At 59.2% G+C, this 21855-nt stretch overlaps 1 protein-coding gene across 10 annotated transcripts in view; it reads right to left on the bottom strand.

Moving 5' to 3' along the window:
- ZNF469 (zinc finger protein 469) overlaps window positions 1–21855 on the bottom strand; it is a 228773-nt gene that overhangs the window by 22190 nt on the left and 184728 nt on the right. Inside the window, exon 1 of one of the 10 annotated variants that reach the window (XM_040571511.1) lies at window positions 3103–3166. The exons of the other annotated variants lie outside the window; for them this stretch is intronic. The gene's annotated coding sequence lies outside the window, so the exon portion shown is untranslated. Of the gene's footprint in view, window positions 1–3102; window positions 3167–21855 lie in introns of those variants that run through there. 10 annotated transcript variants of the gene reach the window in all.

A 21855-nucleotide genomic window follows, 5' to 3' on the forward strand; every position in this document is an offset into this window, starting at 1 on the left:
ATGGAACTAAGCACAGGATTAAGCGCTCTCGTTAGCCAGGGCCTTGGAGAGGTATCGAGTGCTGTGGCTGCGCAATCGCTGCATCTCCCCAGGTCTGCGTGACCCGGGCGGATTCGCTATCAGTGCAGAGTGAGCTTGCATAAGCCAAAAGGGGCTGGGGAGGATTTTCCTCTCCCTTTTTTTTAATATTTTACAAGACCTTCTCCATCCACACCCTTGTGTAAATCATGACGAGCGCGCAGCTGCTTAAGGGGAGCCGGGGGAAGATGGTGAGCGGTGACGGCGCGCGCTCGCGGAGGTGCTGGTGGGGGACCAGGTTTTGGGGAGCCCCTCTGCAGCACCCGGGTGCCCCCAGCCCTCGTGGGACAGGGAATGAGGCCGATGTCATCAGGCATGAGCTGGGCTATTGGCACGGCACGCCGGCTGCATCCCCCGTCCTGCTTTCCCGAGCTAGGGCCCTGCTCTGCACTTCCCGCCCAGCCTGTTGTGGCCCAAAAAAAGGGTAAAAAAAAAAAAAAAAGAAAAAAAAAAAAAAGAAAAGGCAATGACACCATTCCCAGGCCAATATCACGTTTCCTTCCTCCCGGCAGAGCCTGGGTCTGCTCCAAGCTGCCTTCCCCTCCGCTCCTGCTCACAGCCGTGGTCAAACAGGGACAGGAAACCCGAGAGCAGATGAGAACATCACCCTTATTTTCACCCAAGCCTCATTTATCTTTTTGTCCTTTTGGCATCCTTTTTGTCCCCTTCGTTCCGCGGCACGTCTGCTGCAGAGGCTGTGCTGGGACGGGGGGGGCCACGGCCACGGTGCCAGCGTCACCCTGTGTCCCCTCCTGCTGTGCCCCAGCCTCTCTGCAGTGCCAACAGTGTCCCTCTTTGTGCCGGTCCCTTTCTCACCACTGCCCACATGCGATGAATGTGGTGCTGGCACGCACCTGGGTGCACCCGATGAGCTAAAATCAAGCCCCCAGAACTCTCCAAAACCCAGCCGAGACGCCCTAAACCCATCGGCATGTTCCTGCAGCACCAGCAGCGCCAGCTCTTCCAGCCCCTCGCCATCGGCATCGTCGCGCCTGAGCCGTGCTGGAGCCAGGTTCGCCGCGGGAGCGGGCGAGCTCCGATGGAGCAGAGATCGGAATCTGCCCCGCGCTCATCCGGCCTGCTCTGCCTTTGCATAGACACACACACATCCATTGCTCCGAGGGAAATGAATTGGCTCGTGGCGATTAGCGCAGCCACAGACTTCAAATGAGGTGGGTGCCGTCACCGAGCTCCTGGTTCAGCCCTCGCTGGCTGCTGCGGCTCCTCAGGTACTGGAAGTCCCCCTTTCCTTAGGCAAGCGGCTGGGGACAGCACTGGTCCCATCCTTCCCACATCTATTCTGCTGTCCTGTGCAGGACCGGTGACATCGGGTGGCGGTGGCCACCCTGGCTGCGTCCCCCCCCAGCAGGGTCGCTCCCGTCCAGCCCGAACTCGTTACCGCAGGATCTGATAGGAGGAGACTTCGGCAAGATTTGGGGAGCTTTTAAGCTGTCAACTTTCCTGTAATTGTTAGCAATGTTTTAAATAAGCTCTCCTCTGAAATTCTGCTTCTGAAAGACAAGATTAATGAGCGTTTCCTTCGGGGATTTATTGCGCTGTTAATTATTCTCTTCCAGAAATTTGGTTCAGAATATTATCAGCTTTTTTTTTTTTTTCAATTAAAAGTGATAATAATTTGACCCGTATAAAAGAAAAGTGGATTTTAAATATATACATATATATATAACCCCTTCCTGATTAAGTCTAATAGCCGAGAGAGCGAGCTGAAGGCGGCGGGGGCGCGCTGCAGTGCGCACCCGAGCCCTGCAGAGGGAAGCAGAAGCCGGCCGCAAACTGCAGCGGGGCCCCGGGGCTGCTCCGAGGGGCCGGGAGCGGTGCTGAGACCCGGCCCGGGCCTCCGGTGCGAATTCGGTGCGAATTCGGTGTGATTTCGGTGCGACTTCCAGGCACCGCGCTCGCCAGGAGGTGGCCGGTGGGAGGCGGATGCCGGTGGGGAGCGTGCAGCGGGAGATGTCTGCGGAGCTGGTGCTTTGCAAACAGTGCTTGATCACCAAAAAGCCAGGATTTCACCCCAAAAAAGCCTTTCTGCACCGGGAAAGTTGTGGGGCTCGCACCGGGACAGCCCCGGAGAAGGGGCTGAGGTCTCCGAAGCGCAGCCTGGGCCGGGTTCGCACGCTGCTTGCGCTCCCCAGCAGACATTCCTCGTGTGTCTCCCAAATGCAAAACATTCAGAAAATGCTCCGAATACAAATGCTTGCTTGGTGGGGGACGGATCCGATTACACCCAGGGCACAGGGGGGGAGCAGGCCCACGCATGGCTTTGCTGGAAAACACCCTGCAGACCGAACGAGAGCCCCAGACCATGTCCACTGCAAGGTTTGCTTTAACCCCAGGCTGTCCCCGCTGAAGTCGCGCAGAAAAATAGAAAGCAAACGAGATGTTGAGCTAAACGCAAAGCTGGCTGAAATGCAAAGCTGGCCGGAGATGCCGCATCCTGGCACGTATCTCACAGGGATGGGCACTTTGGGCAGACCCCCGGTGGAGCACCCATGGGTGCGTTCCCATGCGCTCCCCTGGGGATGATGGAGCCGTGCTTTGGAAGCCACCAGAGTGAAAAGCCCTTCAGCTGGGCCCTGGGTGGCTCTGAGCAGCAGCCTGCATCGTGTGCCCAGACACCCAGGTGAGAGGCACATCGCGGGTCAGGTGTGCTCTGAGTCTCGGGAGGGCAGGGGCTGTGCTCCTGGAAAGGAGCAGGGCTGCACCGCCTTCTCCCCGTGCTCCATCCCTCTGCCCACCCACGCTCGCCCGGCACACGGGGACCTCAAACAGCCACAAACGCGCACACACTCCCCCTCCCCACGCCCCACGTCGGCTCACGCCCACGCCCGCCCGTGCCACACCGCGGTGTCACACTGTCGCTGGCGCAGCAGCGGGGACAACCCCCAGCACGCGCCTCGCCTTACCCACGTGCCGGCGCCGTCCCCGCGCTCCTGCCAAACCCCGAGCGGTTTTTGCTGACCCGATAAGCCCGGAACAGAAAGCCCCACTGCGCGCACTGCATACCGAAAGCCTCCTGCTCGGGAAGCTGCTATCAGCGCTGCCGGGAAAGGCGAAGCAGGGCTGTGGGGCAGGGCAGAGCACTACCGGAGAGGCCGGTGCCTGTCCCCACGCCCCGATGCTGCCCCGCCGGATGCTCGCAGCCCCCCTCGGCTGCCCGGACCTGCAGCTGCGGCGCAGACCCCGAGACGAAACCCACGCACGCAGCCGTCCCCATCCCCGTCCCCGCCAGCCTCCAGCGCTCGCGGCGAGCGAGGGTTTTAACGCGGCTGCTGCCTGCCTGCTTAATTTACTGCCTATTTACTCCTTTTCTTAACCGATGTCCTCTGGAAAAACCGAATGCGACCAGGTCCGCGCTGCCCAGCCCCTTGATTTATGTCTGCTCCAGAACATTTCCCCATTGTTCGGCCAACGGTGTGCGTCAGCGCCTTGCAATCCTCCGCGCGGCGAAGGAGAAGCAGATGGCTCCTGGCCTGGGGGAAGGGGAGCGCCTGCGCAAGGCAGCAGTGGCCGGGCAGTGTGTGTGTGCGGGGGGGGCTTTTTGGGGTGTCCCCTCCCCAGATCTGGGTGGATGGAGGTACTGAGGGGGCCTCCAGGCTCCCACCTGCCCTTGGGGCTGGAGCAACCGCATCGGCGCAGGGAGTTGCACCTGATGGAGGGCACGAAGCAGGATGGGTGCCGTGGCAATTCGTTGTCTTTTGGTGGAGAAAATCCATTTTGGCTTCCTCCACAGCTGTTGCTGAAAGACCGGCTTGCCATCACCTCCAGCATGTCGCACGATATTTCTGCAGGACGGGAGCAAATCCGCCTTCAGGCAGGAGGATTCCCTTCCCTCTCGCATTTGGGGCTTTGCAGCAAACAGCAAGCACCAGAGGACGGAGCCTGGACTGAGACACCGGGGGGACAAAATACGCTGCTATCAATTTTTGCAGCTCAGCGCGGTGACAGCGCTGACGGCGCAAACACTGCATGCCACGAGCTGCCGAGGTCTCTGCCGGGCTCCCAGCGCACCACGGCACGATGCTGCCTTCACATCTGAGCTGCAAAACGCATCGGTGGAGCAGTGCCGAGCTTTCAGCCTGCACCGGGGCATCGGTGAGATGCGAGCGTCGCATTTTGGGCAGCACGGCCCCCCCCCCCCGAAACGCGAGCTGCCTGGCATCCACCGAGCCCCCTCCTGCCTGCCTGCCCCGTCTCGCGGCGGACGCCGAGGCTGAGAAATGCCCTCTGTTCTCCCCAGGAGCAGAAAAGGCTCGGGGGCCAAAAAAAACGCGCGGAGCTATAAAAAGGCTGATGAACAGAGGCGCATTCATGGCGCACTTCAATCGGCTGCTTCGTAAAGATGCTGCGAACGCTCGGGAGCTTTACAGGAGCCGGCAGCCCCAGCTGGGGAGCAGCAGGACGGCAGCGCCCGGCCGCCTCTGCCTGCACCAGGGGCTGGGACGGGCTTGGGGAGGGTTTGGGGGCTGGCATTAAAGCCCTGATGCCTGCACGGAAGGACCCAAGGCAGGCGCGCTCTGCCACGGTGCTTCGTGAGGTTTCCTCTCCCTTTTTTCCAGGTGACACCAAGGTATTGATGCGGTCACCTCATGCCCACCTATCTCCAAATCGGTGCCTGGCAGCGCAATGAAACCAGAGAGGATTTGCACATCCTGCGCCATAAAATGCCCGAGTTGGGCTGCTCGGACCAGGCTTATTGACATGAGCCCTGCACAAGCACAGAACTTCAGGGGGCGACCCGCAAAAAGCGTTCTGCCAAAGCGGGGCACCCGCAGCCCCCCCCCGGGTGGCACATGGGGAGGGGGCACAGCACCAGAGGTCCTTGTGGCTCTCATACCCTCGCCCAAACCTCAGGAAACAGGTCCTGCCCTCTGACAAAGCCAAGGCATCACGGGATGCTGCAGTGAGCCCACCATCATCGAGGCGACGGGAGGCACACATTTTGGTCCCAAAAGCTTTTCTAAAGTCCCTGTGCCCCCAGCGCAGCAGGAGAGGACACAAAGCACGAAATAGCAAGGTGGGAAAACTTGCTGAGTCCCCATGCATTTCTTCTGCTTTTTTTTTTTTCCCCTTAATTTCCTTTTCTTTTTAAGCAGGCACCATCCGTGTGCAAGCGTGGCTGAATAATGCCAATATTCATCGGCGGGACAAGCCCAGGCTCTGTTTCCTTGGGAGGGAGGTTTTCTCCAGAGAACTGCCGAGCGACAAAATCCCCTTCCTCACACTTGTGTATTTTTCTTTCATCAGCTGAGAAATTAGCACGGGGGATCGCGGAGGGCTGGAGAAAGGCATCGTGCAAATATTTTCCTTTTGCTGGAGGTGAAAAAGCTGTGGGTACAGCACCGTGCTGCAAGGGGGGACAGCGTCCCTCCTCGACATGTGCTCGCAAGATGCGAAGCGAGGACGGGGAATTTCCCTTCTGCTTCGGGGCATCACTTTCAGGCCGAGCAGGAAGATGTGTAAAGCACATCGGCTAAGGAAGAGCAGGTCTGAGGGAAGGATGCTGTTGCCCTTCCTGCAGAGAAAACACAGATGCAGCTGCTCCGGGGGCTGAATCACAACGTGGAGGTGATGCTGCAAACAAAAGGGAGCTGAAAAGCACAGAAATAGCCCCAAAATAGGGCCTCAACCCAAGCATGGTGGCTCACTGTCCCCCACTAAAGCTCACGCACCCAGAGGGCACCTGCATCGCCTGCAGGGAGCTGAAGGGCGCTGGGAAGGAGACGGGGATGGCTCCGAGCATCCTTCAGGTTGGCCAGTCCTGCTGCAGAACTGGGGGGAACTGGGGAAACTGGGGCCAGCACCCTCAGCCCGGGGCACGTTGCGGTATCAGGGAGCGGGCTCCAAGCTTTCCAGCGTGTCTCAGCTCTTTCCTCATCTTCAGCCTCTGGAGGATTAATGAAAAAGAACAAAACGAACCCAACCCTCTGGGAGTCCGGATAAAGGAAAAAATGTGTATTTTTACATCCTGGCTGGAAAACTGAATTCTTCCAAAGAGTGACAATTTTTCACACACACACAAAAAAAAAAAAAAAAAAAAAAAATCTCACTTCTGAAAAAAGGGAGAATTCCCCTCATTAGGGGTTTTCTCCAGCTTTCCAGCAGCGGGAAGGGGCAGGAGCAGGGTCAGTGCCCCCGCTCCCAGAGCAGGCTCATCCCACGATCGTTTTCCTTCCCGGCACAAACCACCCCAGACAATACCTAATGCCATGGCCACCGGAAACTATTCATTTCCCTCCGCTATTTAGCAACGACCGACGCGGTGCTGCTGCAGCCTTAGCACAGCCCGCATAGCTGCGCAGTGAATTCACAGGCCGGCTGGATTTTTCCTTCACCTGGAGATTCAATCCAGGTGGGAGCACGCGGGAGCCGGTTGCAGGAGGATGTGCAAGGGTTTTTGTGCATGCAACGGGACGAGGATGGGGCATGCGAGCTCTTATTCTCTTGCCTGTTCCTTGGGGTCATGTGCACCCTCCAAAAAGCAGCACGAATTCGGAGGTGAAGGGGGAATCTTGTGAAAGCCACCACGGGGCTGCGGAGCAAATAAACGCATGCACCTCTCGCCGCCGTGCTCTTTTTTCCTCCCTTTTCCAACAAAACGGTGCGAGTAATAATTTTCGCACATGGTGCCGGGCGCGAGAGCTGCCGTAAAGTGGCTGTTTATTTCATTACCAGCCACCGGCTGCTATCGGGTTCGGGGAGACGGGGTGTTGGAGCAGGGCCCCCGTGCCCCGTGGGGTATCGCTTTACCCCGCCGCTTCCTGCCCAGGTGAACCCACACAAACCCGCCTGTGTGATGGAAAAACGTTCGGCACCCCAGACACGTTTCCCCCGAAAACACAGCCTGCGATTCAGCTTCCCTCCCCCGGCCTTCCAAGGCGCCCTCCTTTTAACACAGAAAGTGGCATTTATCTCGGGGATTCCTCAAACCCGCAGTCCAAAAAGAAAAAAAAGAAGAAAAAAAAAAAGAATTAAATATCCGTCTGCGCGCCCGTCTGTGTGTCTGTCTCCACCCGCACCCAAACGGGGCTTTTCCAGGGGTTTGGGTGGCCCAGGCTGGGAACAGCCTCAGCGAAGACGTGTTTTTAGCCTGGATTCCCCCAAAAGAGAGCGTGGGTGCAGGGGCTGGCTCGCGGGGTGGTGGCAGAGGAATGCTGGAAGTGGCAGAGAGGCGTCACCAAAGGGAAACCAGCAGCGGCCAGCCCCAGCCTGCCCCATATGTAGTAGGGTAAAAAAACCCTTCTGCACGAGTGACCCTACAATAACAAGTGGGGATTGACAAGAAGAAAGGGGTTTGTGGTGCTGAGTCCCCCAAAACTGAGCCGAGGCGGGGAGATGGAGGCACAGCGGGAGGACAACTCCCTCGCACCCGCGTCTGTCCCAGCGTCCTGACACCCAGCCTCCTTCCGCTGGCCACCCTTTAATCTTCCTTGCCGCGGGTTTCTAAACTGGGAATTACAGTAGTCAACTAGAGCAGGACTTGTGCGTGTTTTTTTTTGAAGCTGTTTCTCAAAAACGCGTTACGAGGACAGCAAAACCCGCTGCCTGCCTCCGTGCCATCCGCAAGCACGGCGGGGTCTGCAGGGGGCGCGGAGGACTTTGCTCGTGGTGCCAAACCCAGGAGAGCCGGGGGGGGGTTGCTCGTCCCTTTTATCCGCTGCCAGGCTTTAGACGGTCAAATCCAAAAATCCCTGGAAGGCAGGGCTTGGCACGGTGGGAGCCCAGATGCTGCCTCTGCCCTGCTGCTGTAATTATGCCACCAAACTTAGAAAGCAGCGGAAGAGCCGCGTGTAGTGCTGCAATTAGGAGGCTGTTTAATTGCGGTGCGCTTGTGTATTGTTTTCCTCTCCGTGGCTACAGCTGCCAACAACCAGCCGAGCATCAGCACTGCAAACCCAGGCACCGGGGCTCCTCAGCTCATGTCCCTGAGCACTGGCACTGCGGTGCTGCACGGGGACAAGGGGGACAAGGGGCTTGGCACCCCAAATCTGAGCCGTCACACCTGTATGGCAGCAACAGAGCTGGCCGGTGCATCCGTCCAGAGAAGGAGCCTCCAGAATGTGTATCTGCTGACGGAAGGTGCTTTCTTGGAGCAGCAAACATCGCTCTCTCTCCGGGACTCCCCTTCTCCTGCCCACGGCATGCTGCCTGTCCCCAGAAGCGGCGAGGAATGATTTCTCCCTGTCAGCCTTGAGATTAAAATGGATATACGCGTGGGAACCGGCGGCGGCAATGGAGATGACACAGGAGAGCAGCTGATTTATATCACGCTGCCCCTGCGCGCGCGGCGCATAAATCTGCTGCTTTTCATGGAAAAGCGTGAGTCGGAGCAGCTCCTCGCGCCGCCGCTTATCTGCTCGCCGGGTGACTCAGCCCCAAGCTGGGCTCCGTGCGAGGCGAGCGCGGTGGGCAGCCCCGGGCTTGGCTGCAGGGGCTCAAAGAACCCGGCCAGAGCACTGTCACCTCCTTCTCCCACATTGTATATGTGGAAAATAAGGGTATAAAGGACAAAAAAAAAATGTTTTTAGGCTTGGCTCTTTAAAGCGAGCAGTCACAATGGCTTAACTCTCACATTTCATTATTTTCATCCCAGAAGCAGCTACGGCGATGTGAGTCTGAACGATGAGAAGCACCTGAGGATGCCTGCTGGCAGGGGGAAATCCCTTCTTTTTCTCCATCCTGCTCCCAACACCTTCCCCATGAACCACCTTCTCCCATTTGGGTCTTTTACAGGGGTTTGTGCGCAATTGCGGACCACAGCTCGATGCCCATTTAAACTTTATTCTCCGCTCTGCCAGAGAAACCCTGGAAGCTGCTGCTGGCACCGGGCGTGCCGGGCTGCACCGACCTATTCCAGCTTTCACGGGGCCGGGCGCCCTCCTGCTGCTCAGCCCCAGCTGCCCACGCAGCACCGCTCGCCCTTCGCCGTCGCCTTGCTTTGCCTCCCCGTGGGCGCAGGGGCTTTGCCGGAGGAGCCGGCCGCATCTCCCTGCCCCGTGCTCCTGCTCCTCTTGTTTTCACAGCTGACGGCGGGGCTGGGAGGCTGCGCATGGGGACGGCGAGAGGAAGCGCGCCCGAGGGGCGGGAGGCAGCTGCGGCCACCGCTGCCTGCACCTGGGCTGCTCGGGGACCCGCCGCGATGGTGGCGCGTGGCCAACCCGGCTGGATGGGCAGCGCGGGGCGCTTCGAAGCCCAGCATCGGCAGGTGATGGGCAACCAAACCCATCTGGGTCTTGCAAAGCATTGAAGAAGCTGCTGCTGCTTGGCCCGAGGTGTCCCAGGGTGTCCCAACCACCCCGGGCACCTGGTGGGAACAAGGATGCTGCTGGGTGAAAAGTCCTGGCTGAGCCACGCTGCGGGGAAAAGGCGAGAGAGCCCTTCCTTTAGTGAGCTGCCCTCTGCTCAATAATGTCCTGGGCAAAAGGGAGCATACATTTATGAGCAGACCTTCTGGGAGTTCCCTCGTTGCACCCCGCTGTCAGATGCTTCCCACCAGGCTGCGGAGAGCTCGGCTGCATCCAATGCGTCCAGAGCATCCAGCCAGCGTCACCGCGCAACGACTGCCACCAGCGTGTCCCCCTCTGCGAAAACAACAGGCGAAGAAAGAGCACTTTTGTTTCTTCCTCCTCTATTGACACAGCTGGGAGGGCTGGGGCCGGGACAGGGTTCCTCCTCCGCCAAAACGCTCGGCGCGTTGCCTTTGTGGCGCGGGGAGAGGCCGAGCTCCTTCCCTCGGCTCACTGCGGCTCGCGGGGCACAACCAGAGCATCCCTCGGCCGCCCTCGTCCCGTGCTGGGGCTGGGGCCTTGCAGTGGAAGAAAAACGTTCAGCTGCTCCCCACGGGCACCCCCTGGGCTCTCAGCCCCAGGAAGGACTTGTCCTGGGAAGACGGCTGTGTGCAGAACACGAGCTGTGGATGTCGGTGCAAAAACCAACCCGGAGGAGTCGCTGAACCCACCCTGGGGCTTTGCACCTTGCCGTGCCGCGCTGGTGAGCCCGCAGCCAGCCGGCCCCTCGCGGCCCCGTGCCATGCTGCTTTTACCATTAAGGCACAGCCCCTCTGCCTCCGCTTTCTGCAGAAGAATTCACTGTGCTGGCTTTCGATGATGTCTAACCCAGCTATTTCAGTGTCATTTCTTCGAAGCACCCCGATCAGCGCTGTGACGGCACGTGGAGGAGATTCACCAATAAACCACGGAGAGGAGCTGCATATCCCCAAGGGAATGAAGCCCCCGGCGCTGCTGTGCGGGCTGGAGGCAGCACAGCTCCTGCATCCGCTCAGGGGAACGGAGCAGCCTCGAGCATCACCTCCGAGCCGCGGGGATCGGGGATCCGGGCACTGGGACGGGGCCGGATCCGGCTGCCCAGCGGTTGCGTGATCGGTGGGTTTGCTCCTCTTCGCCTCCAGCCTCCGAGACGAGAGACAAATGCAAAGCATTCCTTTATCTCCCTGCCTCTCCGGAATGACAGGCAAAGCAATAAAATGCATTTTTTTTTACAGAGCTGTAAATTTAATTTCCTTTTAAACCATTTGCTTCCACTTAGAACTCAATGGAAATCCTGCGCTGCTGGCAAAGCTGCAGCTTCCCTGTCCTGCGATCAATGTATGGAAGCAGAAGACTGCAGCTTTTGGATGAGCTTGAAAGTTTATGGAAGGGAAGATGGGGTGGGGGAAAGAGAAGAAAATTCTTGGGGCATTAAGGGCCTAGTTTCCATCTTCCTCATGAACCTTTCTCAAGGGAAGAGCTTGAACTGCTTTGTGGTGGCCTCAGCAGCACAGTCAAAACAGTTTCTGCCTGCGGCACACAAGTTCAGGGCACGGCTTGCAAGGGGGAGAAAAAATCACCATTTTCTGCCCTAAAACACCCGTGGGGTAGTAGGCTCGGTGCAAACCTAGGGGGAGCTCATCAGGTCAAGGCGTCCAGCTGCCAGAAGCAGCATGGGCTGATGCACGTGTCCAGCATCCTTATGCCATCGGGAAACCAGAGTGGATTTTCCCTGCTTAAAACCAGCCGGCGAGGGAGGGAACGGCGCTGGGACAAGCACCCAGGGCACGGGGAGAGGAACATCTTGCTGCACGGAGCGGCAGTGTTATCCTGCAGAGCAGAGCAGGACGTTGTCATGGGACAACCCACTGCTCTGGCCATCCCTCCCGGCAGCTAGCGCATCCTCGACGGAGCTGACGGGCGCTGCGACGGGGGCTGACAGCCCTCAACAAGAGCAGGCATTGGGCAGACCGGACTGGATTTGGAGCATTTGCACAGGAGTTTGCATCACACACCCACAGCAGCTGCTGTCCCATGAGGAGCAGGATGGATGGACAGACAGACGGACGGTGCTCCGGCACCGTACAGGGGGTGCCCGACGCATTTGGAGCCCACACCTCGCCCCCCAGGGCTGGGCACCTCGAGCCACGGGACGTATTCTGAGCACCCGCTCTGCATCTCCTGCCCAAGGACGGCGGCCGTGTCCCCGCCACCTACCTGGCACCCCAGGACGGCTCTGTCCTACTTGGGTTCCCCGCAAGCCCCGGCTGCGCGGAGCTCCCCGTAGCAGCGGCTCCCGGAGGATGGAGAGGCCATTCCCCTCGGTCCCGGGGGAATCCTCCTCGGCTCGTGGTAGCAGCGCTTGCCCCGTGGTGCTGGGAGGGAGCGGTGCTCAGCGGGCGGCACAGGCACCGGGGCTGTGGGAGAAGGGAGCAGGCAGGGTCAGGGGGAAAGGTCTGCATGGGGGGTGCTGGAGATGGGAGCCATCCCCGTCCACTCCGACCCTCTCCAGGTGTGCTGAGCCCCCAAACGGGGCTGCCGGGACCGTTCCCATTCCCGGGGAACTTTCTGTGGAATTTGGGAAGCCTCGTGCTGTGCTCCCAGCTGGATCCGTGGCACCTATTCGGAGACAAGGTGTGAGGAGCAGGGGGCGTTTTGGGGGTGAAGTTTCGGACAGGGGCTGGCCACCCGGCCTGGAATCCAGGCAAATTGCAGAAGCCAAGCAGAAAGTTGGCTTCATTTTCCAACGACCCAGACAAGCACAACCCTGCAAGCACCACGGCGCTGCGCAGCAATTCGGGACTCAGGACGTGACCCATTTCCACCGCCCCGGGTCCCAGCAGCACGGCCAGACGCTGAAAACCACAACCACGACTGGCAGCCGAGTGCCCGAACCCCACGGGCTCCTTGAAGCAGCAAATCTCCCGGAGCAGCCTGCTGCTGTTAGGGAGCGGGGACGGGGCGGATTTGTGCCACGGGATGCTGCTTCTGCGAGCTCCTAACCCTGATGCTGAGCCGGCGCGCATCCTTTGCAGCCCCAGCCCTGGGACGCGCGGCCGGGGCGATCTGTACAAAAGATGTCCCTGGTGCTGGAGGCTTCAAAACCCCAGAAGTTTAAAGCGCAACATGAAGCCCACTTCAAAGAGCTGCAGCTTCCTACTTGATAACATCAGGAGTCTGGATCAAAGGCTGCGTCCTAGGAAATCCAGCACGGGACGGGAAAATAAAATTGCTTCCTCCAGAGCATTCCTTGCTGCTGAAAACAAGCTGCTGGCTTAGGAAAGTTAGACCGTCACGTTAAAATTACAGATGATGTCAGAGAGTGCTTCTCTAATGGCCTTATGGGGCATGGGGGTGGCTTGCCTGCGGGGTCAAGGGTCTCAGGACGCAGGTCCCAGTTCGGGAGCCCTGGGGAGCAGGAGGGGAGCATCTTGTGGGCTGCACGATGGAGAGGACGGTGGTGATGAACACAGGGCAGTGGCTGAGACCCAAACGCCAGCCCTGCCCCGGGGGCGCACGGGGACGATCCTGCTCACCAGCAGCCCAGAATCACCCGCCGCACGTGGCGATCCCATCTGACATTGCGCTGGGATTTGGGCGGCCTTGTCACAGCCCACAGAAGCAGCTCTTCGCTGCTGCCTCAAAGCAAATCACACAAATCACTCCACAGGCAGGGGACGGGCTCGTCCCTGAGAAGCCACCAGCCGGGCTGGTGTCCCGGCACTGGCTCCATCTCAGGTTTTCCTCCCGGCTTTGTGGATGCCAGCACCAAGACACAGGGGAAAAGCAAAGCATCTGATCCACAAAGCTGACCCTGATCACACCGCGTTGAAACAATCCCAATTCATCCCCTGGAAAAATCACCAAGACCCTACAAGAGCACGCAAACACCACGCTGGCACTGCCCGAGCCTCGTGGGAGCAGACCCCCTTGCACCGGCAACCGCGTGTGATAGCATTCGGGATGCTCAGCTGCACCCCGTGCCAAACGATGCTGCCGAGAGCACGGGGAAATGATGCTGGGGGCAAACCAGAGGGGAGGCGTCCTACATGCACGTGCCACCAGTTATTTGTGGAGCCCTCCTGCAAGCCTGTCCCCGTCTCCATCCCAACGTGCCGGGATGCGTTTGGGAGGTCCCCATCCTGCAGGTGGGTGATGGTTCCTCTCCTCCTCCTCCTCCTTCTCCTCCTCCTCCTTCACCTCCTTCTCCGCCTGCTCCCGGCTCCGCATCCTGCCCTGCTCCAGCGCGGGGACAGCAGCCCCTTTCTCTGCCGGCCGCCTCCGCGATGATTAGTGCCTTTCAGGAGCGGGCTGGTTTTTTTTTTTTTTTTTTTTTTTTTTTTTCGCTAGCCGGCCCCAGATGAATAGCTCTGGGCAGAAGCGAGCAGACAGCATCCCCTGTATTCCACGCTTCATATGAAAACCAGATGCCACGAGTATGGTTACAAATCAAAGCTGACAGGGGGACGAGAGGTTTACTTAGGAATTGAGAGAGGGCACGAAACCTTGCAAACGGGGCTACCGTTTGCCCCCCCCGCCCCGGCACACAAACCCATAACTGCACCCCCCCGCGCCGCGAGGGGCTCGACACAGCCTGAAAAATGCCACCAAGCAGCCCCTCCGCCTTACCCTTGCTTTCCGCTGGACTTTATAAAAATGATAACTGGGATAAGAAGCCGTTACCTGGGGAGCCCTTTATTTTTGTTAGTTTTAACTTATCGCTGCCTGCATTTGGACAGCTGGTTCAGATTGCGCGAGGCGCGACCGAGCCGCGTGCGGGGCTGCTCCGGCAAAGCCACGAGGAAAAGCCTCTCCCAGCCGAGGTGGTGGCAGGATCCCGACGGGCACAGCGCCCTAATGAACCGTCAGCTCTCAGGGGGAGCGCTGAGGAAACAGCCGGGCTAACGGTTAGTGACAGCCGCAATTTCCTAATCCGCCCGAGAAATAAATAGGAGCCGCGTGGAATAAAAGCGTGGAGTTCAAGCCCGGCCCTCGCCGGGGCACGAGCAATGAAACGAAACGTCGGGGTTTATAAATGAGCCCTGGAGGTAAGTCCCCATCGGGGTGTGGGAAGACGCAGGGGGAGGCTTCCCAGGAAATGGTTTTGGAAGTTGTAGGGTCGGGGTGCTGGGGATGGCGCAGGGGTGCTCTGCAGCCTGCCCGGCACGGCACGCACCGGGGCGCGCGGCCCGCTTAGCCAAGGAAAGCTGCAGACCTTGATTTTTGACACCAAGCAATACTGAAACAAGTTGCTGCTGGCCTTCAGGATTGATCCAGTGAAGGTCTCCTGGCCTGGACACACGGCTGAGTGGAAATCTCTGCGCGCTGAAGCCTTCGTGGTGCTGGTGCCGCCGTCCCAGGACGCTCGTGCAGTCGGTGCCGTGAGATTTCCCGGCCGCAGGCGAGGACACCCAGCAGACACGGGCGGCACGTCGGATTGCAAAACCCACCAGGACGCAGACCAGATCCGCACCGCGCAAGCCCCGGATCCATCCCCGGGACCTTGCTGTGAACCCAGGGTTGTGAAACCCTCCCTGGCCAACTTTCCCGTCGGGGAGCTCCGTTTGGAGGAAGGATTCCTCTCTCCTGCGAGCAGAGGCTCTGCGGAGCAACCTGGCCCTGCCTCCCGGCAGCCCCCGCTGCCGTCCCAGCCCAGGAAACGTTTCAGCCCGGGTGGTTGAAGCGAGCGCCGCGAGCAGTTGGCAGCGGAGATGGCTCGGCCTGGGGAAGTGCTCTGGGATGAGAAGTATGTGATAAATTAAGATTACTACTATTCCCCGCGATCAGCCAGTCGCTGGCTTCCAGCGCGCCGCTGGCCAGAAACGTCTCACCGAGGGATTCTGGCCTCGCCCCGAGAGCCTGCGGTTGAATGAAAGCAGATATTTTGCACCAGCGTCCAGAGGCTGATGCAGGCTCTCTCAGTGACAGAGAATTCACCACGGCTTTCGTAATCTCTTCCAAAGTTAATTATCCCCACTTCTAAAAGCTTTCCCGTTTGAATTGCCCAGCCTGCAGCCTCGGCAACCCAGACAGCTCAACCGGGAGCCTCTGCCACCAGGTGCCTTCCATCCCTGCTGCTCTTTCCAGCCTGAAATCAAACCTCCCTGCTCTTCAACAGGCTTAGGAGATTCAATTCCTGGATTCTCCCATATTTTTTTATGCACTGAAGCTGTATTAAAGCTTGTCCCTAGGCCCTCTGCAGCATCACACACTGCTCACACCTGGGATCACAGCCCCGACCCGGGCACTTTGCAGTTGGAGATTTGCTTCTCCAACCTCCACAGCACCTACAGGCTCCTGCAATCTCCCCTTGTGCTCCCTCCAAATTAACAAACAAACACAAAAACATCTAAAGAGCGCTCACAGCCCACCCACCAGCACACCCTGCGCGCACGCGGTGCTCGGCTGTGCACACCCACAGCTCGCCCAGCCTGCAGCGCCGCAGCCAGATTACAAACTCCTCAGAAATGATATCACAGTCAACTTGGCACGAAAACCTGCTGATTTCGTGCAAAACGCAGAGCAGCTGATAGTCGCAGGCGGTGGGGCTGGCAGGAAGGGGGGCGCAGATGGAATTAAAATGGGGAGCGGAGGCAGGGGGCACCCATCCTGGCACAGCTCAGCCACGCTCCGGAGCACGGCTTCACCCGCTCCCACCTGCAGCGGCCTTCAAGGGAACAAGCCCACGTTTAACCCGGCCACGCAGGGTGATAGCCAGGGTGGGTTTTCACTAAAATCATCACCAGTCATCTGCACCAGTCATCTGCACAATCATTACCACCACTGCACCATCACCACGCTGCAATGTCACCGCGCTGCGATGTCACCAGCCAGGAGGAGCCGGTCCGCTCTGCTGGGGTCGGATAAATGGCAATGAAATGCTTCTCGCCCTGGAGAGAGAAGAGGCCACCAAAACACACTCGGAAGGACTTTGCATGAAATAAACCCCCAGCCTGGGTGGAAATGCTACCGGGAAGCACGGCACTTGCAGCACTGCTGGAGCTGGGTGAAGCATTGTGGAGGAAAAATTACCCAAAAACACAGGTTGGAGCCACTGGAGATTAATGTCCAATGAAAAAAAAAAAAGAGATGCACAAAAAAAAGCCCAAACTTCCCATTTCAGGAACAATACTGGACCAGTAAATACCTTTTATTTTAAATTTCTAAGTGGCCGCCGATCACCGTGACGCCGCAGCAGGTCCTGCACACGCGGCCACCCCCTGCGCAGCCGTGCAGCACCGCGGTGCTGGGCAGCTTCTCCGGCAGCACGGGGGAACCCTGCTGGCCGTGACACCCCGCCACCAGCTCCCTCGCGTGCCTCTGCACGCCGGCCAAGGCAAACACCATTGTGTCAGGAGCAGACAAGGGGCCGGTGCCAGCGAGGGCCGAACAGGCGGCTCTTTGTGCGCCCCGGCTGCCGGTTTAGCTCGGGGTTAGGGCAGCCGAAGCGTGCAGCTTTTCGCTCCGAGCCCTCGTTAATGGGTAGAGGAAATGAGCAGCGTTAGGCGGCAGGGCTGGGTTGCACGGGGAGGGAATGGGGAGGAAAGCGACCCTGCGACACGGGGATCCGGCAGCGGCTCGGCGGGTCCTTGCACCCAGCCAGCACATCCCCTGCATCCCGTCCCCTGCGTCCCGTCCCCTGACACCCAGGGACACGGGGACCGTGATGGGTAAGGACAGGGACGGTTTCCGATGGGCCCCCCAGGCTGCACAAGGTGCACGAGTCCTTCTGGGCTCGTTTCACGAACGGACTGAAACGATTTCAGTTCAGCTCAGCTGCTGAAACCTCCTCCAGCAGCTCCTTAAGCTCTCCAAGCCCAGGCTGCCTCCTGGGTATTTCCTGCCCATTTTAAAAGGACTTTTGGAGAGAGAAGAGCGAGATGCGTCCTTGGCATCCTCATGCCTCTCTGCTTTCAGGTTAGACACAGGGATTTTAGTGAAACCCTTGGCCCAGAGTGCCATCTCTTCCTGCCTGTGCTCGTGGAGCTGTGGGGACCCTCCGGTGGCTGCCACGAGGTGCCCGAGTCCCCAGCCCGGCTGGGATCAGCTCGTCCTTGCAGCCCGGCCACGCACCCCATGCCCAGCACCTCAAATCTGGCACAGGGAATCCGGCGGTTTCACAGGCACATGAAGCATCCCACGTGCCACTGCCACGCTGCGAATAACAGCCATCGCTCCCCGTGGCCCAGGAGCTTCACGGGCCCTTGTTTTGTTTTCAGCAGAGATAAAATGTCAACATTTTTAGGCACAGAGGGACGGCCGGAGAGCCTGACCTGTCAACATCTAGAATGGAAAACACGCTCGTCAAGTGCTTGGGATGAGGTTCTAATTACTCCCCACATACCAGCCTGCATAAATACAGCAGAGCAGTCCAAGAAAAGCACGCTTCAAGTACGGAGAGCTTTTCCCGGAGTTAAATGCGGTCTCCTTTTCCTTGGGAACCAGGTTTCCTCTCCTGCAGATAACAATCTGCTTCTGCTGGGGTTGCGGTGCTTTATCCCGGCCCTACAAGGCGCTGGCTCCCTGGACATTTCTCCCTGGAGGAAAAGAGCAGCACCCTTGGAGGCGATGGGAGTGGCGACGCTGCAGGACACAAGCTGGGCAGGCACGACGGAATGGTGCTGGGGTGGCCCCGTGGGTTTTGGGGACATCAGCTGCACCGACCCCAAAGGATGCTGCAGGCGAAGCGGGATGCTGCTGGCATCTCAGCCAGCTCTTGTCGTGCCCTGCGCCTTCACAATGCGGGGTTCTGCACTGTTGGCGCAATCCTGGAAAGGGGGATGTCTTTTTAAGGTGCTTGAAGAGGATGAGGAGGTTCTATAAAGTAATACTCTGCCCCCAAAGCTCGCGTTGCTCCTCGTCTGAAGCGCCGGATTTCCTCCTCCACGACTTCACCTCCTGGGAGGCCTCGGAAAGAGGGAAGGGGAAGAGACCTGAGCCTTGTTTCGTGGCACAGGTCAAAGCTCTTCATCTTCATCAGCGGCTTCCCGGCTCCCAGGTGCCCGCCAGGCATCGCACACAAACGGATACGTCCCCTGAGAAATGCAAACCCGGCCACCAGCCCTGGGGTGGTGACCACAAGCAGCAGCAAGGCCGGGCTGTCGGGATGGGAGAGCCCTCAGAAGCTGGGGAGAACACCGGCTCTGGGCCAGCGCTGCCTCAGTTTCCCCTCCAGCCTTTTCCCTGCCATGGGCGTTTCGGTTTTGACTTGCCAGGCGGCCAGTTGCTGCCTCCAAGCAACGGGGTCTGAGCCGGGGTGGGTGCTGCTCCCTAACGCTCTCCAAGCGCCACCCTGCCACCTCCCCAGCGCTTTGCAAGGAAGTTTCTCGAAAATCCCCGGGGAAGGAGAGCAGAGGTGCGGCTCCGTGCATCCCTCGGGGCTGCCCCGTGGTGCTCGCTGGGCTCTTTGCAGGCCCTCTGCGATCCATTCACTGCTTGGCACCGCGCGCGGAGGGCTATTCTTAAAAGGTATGCAACTGTCCCAGAAACCCCACTTTGAAGTGTGCTTCAAGGCTTTGTTGTCGTGAAAAGAAAGGGCTTTTTTACGTTTGTAATTAAATGCAAACACGAGCGAGTTACTGGACCGGGGCCGGCCAAGCAGGTCAGCTCTGCTCCAGCAGCTGGCTCTGGAAGCCGTCCACAGCTCGATGGACCTTCTCTCGGCACTGCAAAATGCTGCGTTTGGCTGTCAGCTGCAAAAATTTGCTTCCTGGACACTGATAAGTACCAGGAGAGCACGGGGGGTTCATTCTCATTCTCTGCAGCCCGGCGCTGGTGTACGAAAACCGTTCCCGAAGCTGCCCGGGGTCTAGGCAGCTTTCACCACCGTGCCCCCCCCTTGCTCCCAGTCTGCCTCCCCCTCCTCTTCCTCCACAAACCCCGACTTTGCAGCATCCCCACTCTGGGCTGATGAGGGCTGCGAAGGCAGGGTCAGGCTACGAGGAAAAATGAATGAATTTGGCAGTGCTGGGAGAAGAGGGGGTCCCTCTGTGCTGCCTTCGCCGGGCGGTGATCCCAAGGTGTTCCTGTGCCCCGGGCTCGCTGTTATTGCAGCCTGGGTTTAACCCGGGCTGGGGCAGGAGGGTGCTAATTAAACACGACAGCTTGACAGGAAGGGGCGTTCGATAATTCCTGAGGTCTGGGCAGCGCTGCCCAGCGCTGGGGAGGGGGCCGGCGCTTACCCGTAATTAAAAAGCAGCAGATCCCAAACGAAAATGGATGAGGCTCTTCTTTTAAAGGGACACCGATGCCTGCCTGCGGCTGCATTTTTCACATGCCTTCCTAAGGAGATCTCTATCGAGGCAGGGTGAGGATGGGAGGTTTGAGGCCTGTGGTTTGCAAGCTGCTGTGCATCGCCCTGGGTGCCAGGAGCTGTCCCCGTGCGAGGGACACGGGGCAACCCGCAGGCAAAGCCACGGGCTGGGGAGAAACGCGGTGCCCGGCAGGCTTCAGAGCGCTGCCTGGAAAGCAGGTGGGCAGGCAGCAAGGGCTGCTGGCACGGGGGAGGACGGCCTTGCAAGGAGGCCAAAACGCAGAGCAAATACCTGCTGGCCTCCCTGCCAGAGCCCGGCACACGTGTGCTGCGCTCCCGGCCCCGCTCTGCGCCTGCCAGCCCAGCAACGTCGGGAGCAGGTGCCCATTAAACGTGTCCATAAATCAGATGGTGAGAATGCAAACCAAAAAAAAAAAACCAACAAAACCACAGGAACAGCATGAGCGCTGCTCCGTCTTTCCTGCTGCATTTCGTTCCTGCATTTGCAGGATGCCGGGGGAAGGAAGGGGAGAGCATCCTCATGGAGCACAGCGTCCCGCCACGTGCAGTGGAGCGGACGGATGTCAGAGACCCCACAAGCATGGGAACGGGGAGGAAGCATCAGACCTCAGCCCATTTTGTCTGTCACTGCCTCTGAGAGCCTCATCCGCAGGCTCTTTGTGGGGCAGCCCCCGGGGGGAGCGCAGGGTAGCGGGGGGGAGGCAGCTCAGGACCCTTTCGGTTGTCAGAGCTGTCAGCACTGCCCACGAGTGACGCTGACCAGCATCACACTCTCACTGCTAGCAGATCTTGCTGGTGTGGAGCTTGGGGAAGCTTGGAGGACCGTGAAGGCCAAGAGATGCTGCATCGCAGCACCCCATTGGGACATCCCAGCTCTTGCACGCCTGCTGGGTTTTACCGCAGGAAACCCACGCTGTGCGGGCAGAGAGCTCCAATTCACCAAACCTGGGCTTGGAAATTACTTCTTCCAGCTCCTCCGGGATGCGGAGAGCCCAGGACAGCAGTGGCTTTGGGATTCCCGGTGTCGGGACGCTGCTAAGTGGCTTTTGGACCTGGTGTCACACATCACCTGGCTGGGCCACGACGTGGTGCTGGGGCCTTAAAGGAAGCAGCTCCCCAGCTGCGGTCGCTGTGGGGGCTCCAGTCAGCGAGCAGCAGGGGTCTGGAGGGACACAGACAAACCCCAAACAGCCTCCCGGAGCCTCCCGGGGTGCACAGCCGCCATCCCATGTCCTCGCCTGGCTGGAAGCTGCAGGAGCAGGCTTTGCTTGTGATAACAAGGCAAGAGCGGGGTGAGACTCCCCGGGAAGCTGCATCCATGCGAGCGGGCGTTCGGCCACCAGGAGCACGGCCAGCCGTCCCCTCCAGGAGTCCTCTGCTCCGCTCCCTCGCGTTTCACAGAAGAGGCACGAGAGCATTGAGGTGCTGGTCCAGCAGCCAGCAGCAACAGGGGCGTGCTCGCGGGGGGAGGATTCATTAATCACGGGTCCCTGGACGAACAGCCACGGTGACAAACGAGCCGCCGGAGCGCGGCACACAGAGGAAACCCAACCGTGGCAAACCCGCAGGGCTCCCTGCCCAAAATGTGCAGGAGAGGCCGATAACGAGGAGAAGTCCAGCTTCCAAGTCCGAGCAGACAGCAGTGCTGAAGGAGATAATGGTTTTTGACTCTGCAGGCAGGCAGGCAGACAGTCGATCCTTTTTAATAAAACTTTTACGGTGAGGTATCGCAAATTTCTTGGCAAGCCACGACCACGCTCCCTGCAAACCATTCGTTGGAAGCCCAGCCCTGATTTCACTTTCCCCACGTGTAAACGAGGCCTAACCCCACTTGGTCCACTGCTGTTCCTCCTTGGACGTCGTTATATCTGGGTTCAGGGATTAAAAGCTGGCCTGCAGCCGGAGGTGAGCCTGTGCAACGTGAATGCCCAGCAGCCAGCCGGCAGATACGCGCAGGGGCTGATTCCCAGCTGCATTAAGGCCCCTTTATGCTCCTCCAGCCACGTAAAGAGGCCTCTAAGTGAGTGTAAATTAAATTTAAGTTACTTTTGCTTCCTTTTTAAGGCCCCTTTACAGTTCCAGCGCGGGGGAAAGGAGCCGTGGCGTGCTGGTGGAGGCGGGCGGGCTGCCCTCCAGGCGCAGCGCGGGGCGCGATGGGGACCACGGGGCAAAGGCACGGCGGGTCTGCAGGAACCACGTCACGACATCCCACGTCCACGC

This window comes from Cygnus olor, chromosome 12 (assembly GCF_009769625.2).
Source record: "Cygnus olor isolate bCygOlo1 chromosome 12, bCygOlo1.pri.v2, whole genome shotgun sequence".
In the NCBI taxonomy this organism is placed as follows: domain Eukaryota; kingdom Metazoa; phylum Chordata; class Aves; order Anseriformes; family Anatidae; genus Cygnus; species Cygnus olor.